The sequence below is a fragment of the Artibeus jamaicensis genome, unplaced genomic scaffold, assembly GCF_021234435.1.
Source record: "Artibeus jamaicensis isolate MK-2021 breed Jamaican fruit bat unplaced genomic scaffold, CSHL_Jam_final scaffold_286, whole genome shotgun sequence".
NCBI lineage: Eukaryota > Metazoa > Chordata > Mammalia > Chiroptera > Phyllostomidae > Artibeus > Artibeus jamaicensis.
In genome coordinates, this window is record NW_026522034.1 from 8,627,898 (window position 1) to 8,638,107 (window position 10,210).

Consider the following 10,210-nt stretch of genomic DNA (forward strand, 5'->3'; position numbering starts at 1 on the left):
ATGCTCCAACCTACTAAACCCCCAGGCCAAACACCTTTAAGAGGTATTAACAAAAGGGCTTGCAGGTTGACCTGAATTTGCTCTTTGCCCTGATGTTGTTTCTTTGTTTGAGAATCTTTTACTGCCCTAGAGACTGGAAATGAGAATTTTTATTGTCCAACCCAGCCAAGTTCTGGCCCCTGTTGGTAGACTCTGAATTCTGCTTGCAAAGAGAACATTTCTTCTTCTATCTCATCTCTCTTTCCACATTTTACATAATCAGCTAAAATAAGCCAACCGGCACTTTCAACATTCTACGTGGAAATCATCTTGCCAAACTCCACAATTTCACTTGGCTTATTCTCTAGCTTCCAAGTTACCAGAAATAAAAGTTTTGCTAATTGTTTCTTTATTGCATCATCCTGGTGTCACTTTCTAAGCTGTTATAGCAGGTTCTTTAGTGCTTGATCAGCCTCTGCTAATGGTCTGCTTGCCATTTTTTCAGAGTTGCTTTTTTTTTTTTTTTTGCTGCTTTTACAGGTTCTGCCTGCCTACCTGGTCTCCAAGCCAATGCTGCCTATTTTAGATTTTGTTATATTAGCACTTTAATTCTGAGAGCATGGATAGGGAGGGGAACTATTGCAGTCATTTTTTCAAATAATCTCCTGCATTTGGTATGGCCAGTATCCCTGCTAGGATTTTAATTTGGGTTCAGCATTTGTTCCATTCTATAGAAGGAAGGTCCCAAGAAGTAGCATATGATGTTTTGTATTTATATTTTCTAGTACTGCCCAAATCAATGTGTATATGCAATATTTATGAACAATAAGGGAAAAATCATTTTTATGACACATTTTTATTTTTTAATAGTTCATGTTTTAATTGTATTTTTCCATTACCATTTATCCCCCCATCCCCTCTTCTGCTTTCACCTCCCCTCCCCACACCCCAACAATAACCACACTGGTGTCCATGTCCATGAGTCCTTTTCTTTTTTAGCTCTATCCCTCCAGCCTCTAATACTCCTCCTTCAGAGTTGTCAGCTTGCTCCCTATCTATGAGTCTGTCTCTATTTCGCATGTTAATTCAGTTTGTCCATTAGATACACATATGAGTGAAATCATATGGTATTTATCTTTGTCTGACTGGCTCATTTCACTTAGCACAATGTTCTCTAGGTCCATCCATGCTGTCACAAAAGGTAAAATTTTCTTCTTTTTGATAGATGAGTATTCCATCGTGTAAGTGTACCATAGATGTTTTATCCACTCATGTACTGACTGGCACTTGGGCTCCTTCTAAATCTTGGCTATTTTAAATAATACTGCAATAAATACAGGGGTACATATATACTTTCAAATTAGCTTCAGGTTTCTTCAGGTTAATTTCAAGAAGTGGAATCAGTGGGTCATAAGGCAATTCCATTTTTAATTTTTGAGGTAACTTTATACTGCTTTCTACAGTGGCTGCACCAGGCTGCATTCCCAGCAACAGTGCACAGGAGTCCCCCTTTCTCCACATCCTTGCCAGCACTTGTTTGGAAAATTTCTTATCTGTGCAGGTGATGAAGTAAACATTATGAGATTAAAAGAATATTTCTTAGCCCTGGCTGGTGTACTCAGTGGATTGAGCACGGGCCTGTGAAGCAAAGGGTTGATGGTTCAATTCCCAGTCAGGGCACATGCCTGGGTTGCAGGCCAAGTCCCCAGTAGGGGACACATGAGAGGCAACCACACATTGATGTTTCTCTCCCACTCTTTCTCTTCCCCTTCCCCTCTCTCTAAAAAATATTTCTTTCTACAGTTTGGGTAAAGATTTAATTTATAAGGAACCGTACATATTTTTATATATTCTTTTTAAAAAAGAGTAGGCTTTTAATCCTTTGAAAGCATTGTCAGTGATATTTAATTAACAAAGATTTTTTTTTTTGGTCTAAGAAGCAGAAAACTTTTAAAGATGATTTCACATTTACTGCCTTGTGCCATTAACAATAATAGCTCTGACTACTTAATGAAACCTAAGCAACTTGAGATCTTCCAAGTTTTATATTGACAGCACCATTAAAACACTTCAGAAGAGAAATGTATAGTGGTGATATCCAAATGAAAGAAATAAGCGGCAGGGCAAGGTGGTTGAAGAGAAATGGAAACCAATTAGAAAACCGTTTTCTAAGAAGGAATGTGGGAAATGGGGGAAAGAAGGGTAAGGATCAAGTTAAAGAACATGTATATAAAGGACCCATGGACAAGGACAATGGTGGGGGAGGACTGAATGTGGGAGGGAGTTGTGGGCAGGTCAGGGGAGAGCAATGGGAGAAAATGGGGACAAATGTAATTGAACAACAATAAAAAATTTAAAAAATATTTAGTCTGATGAGGATGAAGTAAATCAAGAATGATTTAAACAAATCAGTCTTGGGTTAATTTTATGTGTCATTTTGACTGGTCCACTCACAAGGTGCCTAGACATTTGGTCAAGCATTATTTTGAGTGTGTTTTTGAGAGTGGATGTGGGTTTGATATATCACTCCATAAACTGATTGCCATTCTTACGTTGGTGGGCCTCGTCCAATCGATTGCAGGTCTGAACAGAACAAAAAGTCTGACCCTCCAATTAAAAAGAGTGAACTCTGCCTGTCTGTCTGGAGCTAGGGCATCAGTTCTTTCTTGTCTTTGGACTTGAACTGAAATATTATCTCAAGCCCTCCTGAAAGACACCATTGGCTCTTCTGAATGTCCAGAGTGCTGACTAGATCTTGGGACTTGTCAGCCTCCATAATCACGTGAGCCAATTCTTTATTATGTCTTTACACACACATACACACACACCACTGGTTCTGTTTCTCTGGAGAACCCAGACTAATACTAGCTAGAAGGCTAACTAGAAAGAAAACAGAATTAAAAAGAGATTTCATTTCATGATAAAGATGACTTTTATTGGAGTATTTAGCAAATGCTATGCCAGAGAGAGGATATTTGCATTACCTCTCCCAAAGACCTTCTACTCCAGAATGATAAAGAGGAAGGGGAGAATGAAGGTGCAGCAACCACCACTCAGTTCACTGTTTTCTATGCCAATAAATTATACAGGTTGGATGTGGCAGAAAAAACGAAACGATAGGCTGAATTGGAGGTGTTTGGCATACCCCACACCAGCGACAGGCATGCAGTCATGGCAGCAGGCAGGGAAGCCCAGCGGGGCAGATGAGAGGGAGGGGGCTGCAGGGCGGGAAAATGCATTATATGCAGGATGAGCTTCTGCATAAATGGGAGTTGGCATAATGGTAAAAACCCCTGAATAATTCAAATGAAATATTAACCACTCTGAAAGCCAGGCTAACTCTTGGGTTTGAAGAAATTAGAAGAAAAAGGGAGAACAGAATTAAGTGTTCCCTTTTAAAGGTCCTTTAGGGATAGATATTATCTCAAAAATAGTAGCTTAAACGTTTCAGTGTCACTAATGTACAAATTAGAAAGTGCCTTGAAAAATAATTGAAAATAATTACAAAGCCCATTAGAGTTTTACAGTGGTTGTGGGAAAAATAGAAATAACCTCTCTAGATTTAATGAGGAATTTAAAGGCAAGTTTTGATACAGTGAGCAGGCATTTATGACAAGGATATTTTACCTAACTATCCTGTTCATGGAGAGTACTGTGCCTTGTAAATGAATACAGGTAGATGCTACAGATTATTTTAATTTGTATGATGTTTAAATAAGCAAAGTTGGAGGACAGTGATGATGAGAATTTAAAAAGATTTAATAAACTACAAAATTTTATTTCATTTTTATTTTTTATTTTTTTATTGTTCGAGTACAGTTGTCTCCATTCCCCTACTCTTCCCTGACTCCAGCCATCCCCACTCCCCACCCCTGATCCCACCCCCTCTTGGTTTTGTCCATGTACCCTTTATTCATGTTCCTGAAAACCCTCTCCCTTTACCCCCATTATCCCTTCTTGGCTCCCCTCTGGTTACTGTTAGTTTGTTCTTAATTTCAGTGTCTCTGGTTATATTTTGCTTGCTTGTTTGTTTTATTGATTAGGTTCCACTTATAGGTGAGATCATGTGGTATTTGTCTTTCACTGCCTGGCTTATTTTATTTAGAATAATGTTCTCCAGTTACATCCATGCTGTCATGAAGGGTAGGAGCTCCTTCTTTATTTCTGCTGTGTAGATTCCATTGTATATGTACCATAGTTTTTTGATCCACTCATTTACTGATGGGGACTTAGGTTATTTCCAGCACTTGGCTATTATAAATTGTGCTGCTATGAACATTGGGGTACATGGGTTCTTTTGGATTGGTATTTCAGGGTTCTTAGAATATAATCCCAGTAGTGGAATAGCTAGATCAAAAGACAGTTCCATTTTTAGTTTTCTGAGGAAATTCTGTACTGTTTTTCACAGTGGCTGCACCAGTCTGCATTCCCACCAAAGGTGCCCTAGGGTTCTCTTTTCTCCACATTCTCTCTAATAGTTGTTTGTTGCTTTGTTTATGATGGCCATTCTGACTGGTATGAGGTGGTAACTCATTGTGGTTTTAATTTACATCTCTCTGAAGGCTAGTGATGTTGAGCATCTTTTCATATATCTCTGGGCCCTCTGTATGTCATTCTTGGAGGAGTATCTATTCAAGTCTTTTGACCATTTTTTAATTGGGTTTTTTTTGTCTTCCTGGAGTGGAGTCATGTGAGTTCTTTATATATTTTGGAGATCAAACTCTTGTCTGAGCTATCATTGGAAAAGATGTTTTTCCATATAGTTGGTTCTCTTTTAATTTTAATGCTGTTTTCTTTATCCATCCAGAAGCCTTTTATTTTGATGAGATTCCATTTATTTATTCTTTCCTTTATGTCCCTTGCTCTAGAGGACCTCTCAGTGAAAATATTGCTGCTTGGAATATTTGAGATATTCCTGCCTATGTTCTTGTCTAGGACTTTTATGGTATCATGATTTATATTTAAGTATTTTATCCACCTTGAATTTATTTTTGTGTATGGTGTAAGTTGGTGATCAAGTCTGATTTTTTTTGCATGTAGCTGTCCAGATCTCCCAATACAATTTGTTGAAGAGGCTCCCATTATGATTTAGCAACAAGAAATTTGTTGCTAAATCATAGCAACTCCATTTACTATGATTTTATGCTGATTTTACTATAATTTTATCCATTTACTCCATTTTATGCTTTTGCTCCCTTTGTCAAATATTAATTGACCATAGAGACTCCCATTTTTGAATTAGGAACAAGAAATTTGTTGCTATACAACAAGTTTTGTTGTATACATCACTATAAAGTAACATCACTGTTACTTTATTTTTAGTACCTAGGAATAAACCTAACCAAGGAGGTAAAAGACCTGTACTCAGAAAACTGCACAACCTTGAAACAAGAAATGAAGGAAGACACAAACAGATTGGAACATGTACCATGTTCATGGATTGAAAGAATTAACATCATCAAAATGTCTATACTACCCAAAGCAATTTATAGATTCAGCTCAATCCCTATTAAAGTACCAATGACATATTTCACAGAAATAGAACAAACATTTCAAAAATTTATATGGAACTGTAAATGACTCCAAATAGCCTCAACAATTTTGAGGAAGAAGAACAAAGTGGGAGCGATCACAACATCTGATATTAGACTGTATTACAAGGCCACTATAATCAAAACAGCACAGTACTGGCATAAGAACAGACACACAGACCAATGGAACAGAATAGAGTGCCCAGAAACAAACCCAAGTCTCTATGGTCAAAAAGTATGAAATTTTAGAATTAAAAATTATGTAAGAAATTAGGGAAAAATCACCAACAGTTCCAAGACCTTAACTATAATAATAATTATTATTATTTTGGTGTTTTTTCTTTCTTGTATTAAAATGAATTTTAAAACATAGTTTTAGTTGTAGTCAAGCTGTATTTTTCACTCAACATTCCATTATAAATATGCAACAATGATTGTAATTTAAAAATATTTAACATCCCCTATTTTTTGCTCTAATAGGTTCCCCACTTTTGTATCTAAGTTCCTTAGGAACACAAAAGTCTGAGGTTGTTATGGAATAAATGCCCTAATAAAAGCCCCAAGCCAGAAGGCTGGACACTTTCTGGTTGCTTCCTCCACATCTATTTCACAAGTCTTCTTTGCTAGGAGAATCTGACTTTTGTCCAGGTATTTTTTTCTCCCCTACATAAATCAGGAGCTGGTAGCACAATCTGTGGCTTGAGTCAATCCTTCACTGTGCTGTACACCTGAAACTAATACAAAATAATATTGAATGTAAACTCTAATTGAAAAATAAAATTAAAAAAGAAATTTAATTCTTGATCTGGCTCATAAGATGTGAGGATGAGGAGGGTGAGAAGACACTGGAAGAGATGGTCCTTTTATGCCATGTCCAGGGTTATGCCTGCTGATGGCAGAAACAAGATGGAGAAGGAACCTAGGGTGATGTTGAAGAGTCACTGAATCAGGTAACTATGAAACTTCTGGGCTTTACTGTTGAAGCACATTTGAGTTGAGTTTTCTATATTCAAGGATAAAGGACCCTAACCCCAAAATTAAGATCTTATTTTGTTTTGATATTCACAATAGGATTATGTAGTTGGTCAAGAATGTCAGAAGTCAGTCCTGGCCAGTGTGGCTCAGCTGGTTGGAGTGTTGTCCCATAAAGTGAGAGGTCACAGGTTCTATTTCTAGTCATTGCACATATCTGGATTGTGAGTTTGGCACATACAAGATGTTTCTCTTGCATTGATGTTTTTCTCCCTCTTCCTTTCCCTCCCTGTTCCTCTCTTTCAAATTATAAGCATGTCCTCAGGTGAGGATAAAAAAAAAAGAATGTCACAAGTCAGTCAGGCTTGAAAAATGTATTACATTCTATAATTCCCCTCACTTTCTCTGTGCCATTAGCATATTGACAACCAAATATGAAAGATTTGTTCTCCAATTGTGTAGTGGAGATACCCCTGACAGCCCTTGAGACTTAAATAAGAATTAGAAGGTGTATCTTAGGAACAGTAAAGGAAAAGCTTAACTTTTCTGAAGTTGTGGGATTTTGGGAGGGCTGAGAAAGGGGGAGAAAGGGATCGAGAGGACAAAACATTCAGATATGTTTCCTGAGCTCCTTTGTCTGGTTTAAACTCAATAGTTCAGGTTCATTCTTCAGATTAATCTTGAACATAAAGAAGGGAATTATTTCCTGTGGCCATGGCCAGAGAGAAAAATAGTGCAGGATGGTCAGGAAAAGGGCAGGGAGCTGAGACTGGTTATTTTGGGAGTAGTCCCTGTGCATCACAGGTATTAAAACAAGAGCCAGTGGTCTTGGAAAAGCCCCACTTAAGGCAGAAGCAGGGGTGGATGCTGGGCCATTGGCTTGGGTTGTGACCTAGCTGAAATACCCATGGAGTCCCACCTTTGCCAGTAGAAATGGAGTCCTTCAAAGGAGTTGCAAGAAACACATTTCCAAGGACTCACCCGGAGGATGAGATATAGTATATTTATTGAAGTAGAAATGAAAGACTGCCCCCAGGTTCCCGTGGTCTCAACTTAGTCCATCCTGCTGTGGAAGAAGTCAAGCCTTGTCTTCATCAAGCCTAGAAGAAGGGTCAGGGTCCAGAATTTCTATGACATTGGTTCAGTCTATGCCAAAACTTAGTCCAGTTCAGTCTGCTAGCCCCATCCTACTAGCTTAATCTCTGTTCTCCACTGTGCTCCAGCTGGTGCTGTGTTACTGTACCCAGGCTCATGCTTGGAGCCCACGCTTGGAGCCCATGTGGCTGCTACAGAGAGAGAATGTATGAATGAATGGGTGAAGAAACACATGTCATTGAGCCATTGGCCTTTGGTGAGCTTTGGTTATATTACCTTGTACTTCCCTTAAACTATTTTAATGGGTCTCAAAATTCTCTTACAGATTTTTGGTCAAGTTGTTTCCATTAAAAAGTTGTGATTTTAAAAACTAATAACTTAAAAACTTACACACACAAAACTCCCCCCCAAATGGTCCACCAAACATTATCCTTTTTTTCTGAAGGTTTTATGATGTATTGAATCATTAACCAATCTTTCACTATTAAACTTAAATGACAAATTAAGACAAACAGTTCTGAAGTTGTTCTTCCACAACTCTTTAAGACTTAGGTGGCAGGTGTGTGGGATAATATTCATTTAGCCTTCTGCAGAGCTTTTGGGGCAGACAGTGACTTTGCTAGTTCCAGCTGCCTTCTTGTCCACTGCTTTGATGACACCCACAGCAAATGTTGGTCTCATGTCACTAACAGCAAAGTGGCCCAGGGGAGCAAAGTCAGAGAAGCTCTCAACACCCGTGGGCATGACAGAAACCATACTGATGATGGAAGTATCACCAGATTTCAAGAACTTTGGCCATCTTTCAATTTTTTCCCCACGATGACAATCAATCTTCTTCAGCTCAGCAAATCTGCAAGCAATGTGAGCTGCATGACAATCCAGCACAGGTGCATTTCCAGTACCAATTTGGCCTAGATGGTTCAGGGTAATCACCTGAGCTATGAATCGAGCTGCTTCCATTGGTGAGTCATTTTTCCTGTCACCAGTCACATTCGCCATTATGAACTTCTTTGAAAGACATGTTCTTGACAGTGAAAGCCACATTATCCCTAGGAAGAGCTTCATTCAAAGATTCATGGTGTGTTTCAGTAGGCTTTATTGCAGTTGTAACATTGATTAGAGCAAAGGTGGTGACTACTATGCCAGGTTTGAGAACACCAGTTTTCACTTGGCTTGCCGGGACAGTACCAATTTTGTAGACATCCTGGAGGGGCAGGCACGTGGGCTCGGCAGTTGGATGAATTGGTACAGAATGTGATCTAGAGCTTCAAGAAGCAAGTTCCACTGGCATTGCCACTTTCATGGGTGACTTTCCACCCCTTGAACCAAAGCATGTTAGCACTTGGCTCCAGCATGTTCTCACCATTCCAACCAGAAATTGACATAAATGCTACTGTGTCAGGTTGTAGCCAATTTTCTTAATGTGGGTGCTGACTTCTTTAACAACTTCCTTGTATCTCTTCTGCCTGTGGAGTGGCTCAGTGGAGTCCATTTTGTTAACACCAGTAATCAGCTGTTTCACACCGAGTGTGTCAGCCAGAAGGGCATGCTCATAGGTTTGTCCATTCTTGGAGATACCTGTTCAAACTCACCAACACCAGCAGCAACAATCAGGGCAGTGCAATCAGCCTGAGATGTGCCTGTCATCATGTTTTTGATAAAGTCTCTGTGTCCTGGGCTACCAATGATGTTCACATAATACTTTCTGGTCTTGAACTTCCATAGAGATATGTCAGTGGTGATACCATGCTCGGGTTCAGCTTTCAGTTTACTCAAAACCCAAGCATACCTGAAGGAGCCCTTCCCCATCTCAGTAGAACTCCTCAAATTTTTCAATAGTTCTTTTGTTCATCTCATTACATTTGTAGATCAGACAGCCAGAATGGCAGACTTGCTGGAATCTATGTGTCCAATGACCACAATGTTGATATGTGAGTCTTTTCCTTTCCCATTTTGGCTTTGATTTAATGGTGGTTTTCACAACACCTGTGTTCTGGTGGCAAAGCTATTGTGAAAAAGCTATCTTGGGCTTTCAAACTGACCAATCATTCCCAATTCTTTGTGGGCTTGTGCTGGTCCTTCTCCCTAACCAACTGGTCTTTTTCCAGATTAGAAACTTCCTTCCCAGTGGTCACCATCTTGGCTCTTACTGGGCATGCACTCAACAGAGGAATTTCCCCTTTAATGTTTTATTTTTCCCTTAGTAATCCTGGCTAATGACCTGTAATAATCCTTCCTGCCTGCTTCCATGATTACGTCCTGAGGGTAGAGGGTGCTGGTCCCCTGGTGAGCCTATGAATGCTGCAGCTGTTTTCTGATTCAGATCCCTAGTTTATTATATTTAATTTCTGATTCCCTTTGCTCCCTTCCTTTATTTATAACTAACTACCTACCTATGCTAACACTAATGAACCTAAACAAGAGATGAAAGACTATCTAACATAACAGCAGCAGATTTCACCCACGAATGCCTACTAGGCATTGTGGATGTCAGAGGCTGCCAGGCAGCCAACAATTAAGGTCCAGCTAAGGTTAGGGCCCCATTCTTTTCCATCAAGGTCACCACATACCCCTGCACACCCTCTTATTTATAAACACAATAAAGGGAGTGGACCAGAAGGAAGAAAGAAACA

The 10,210-nt window shown here is 39.2% G+C and overlaps 1 pseudogene; it reads right to left on the reverse strand.

The window, feature by feature from the left end:
* Positions 1-8,156: 8,156 nt before the first annotated feature.
* On the reverse strand, positions 8,157-9,734 carry LOC119042632 (elongation factor 1-alpha 1-like; annotated as a pseudogene).
* Between the last annotated feature and the right edge of the window lie 476 nt (positions 9,735-10,210).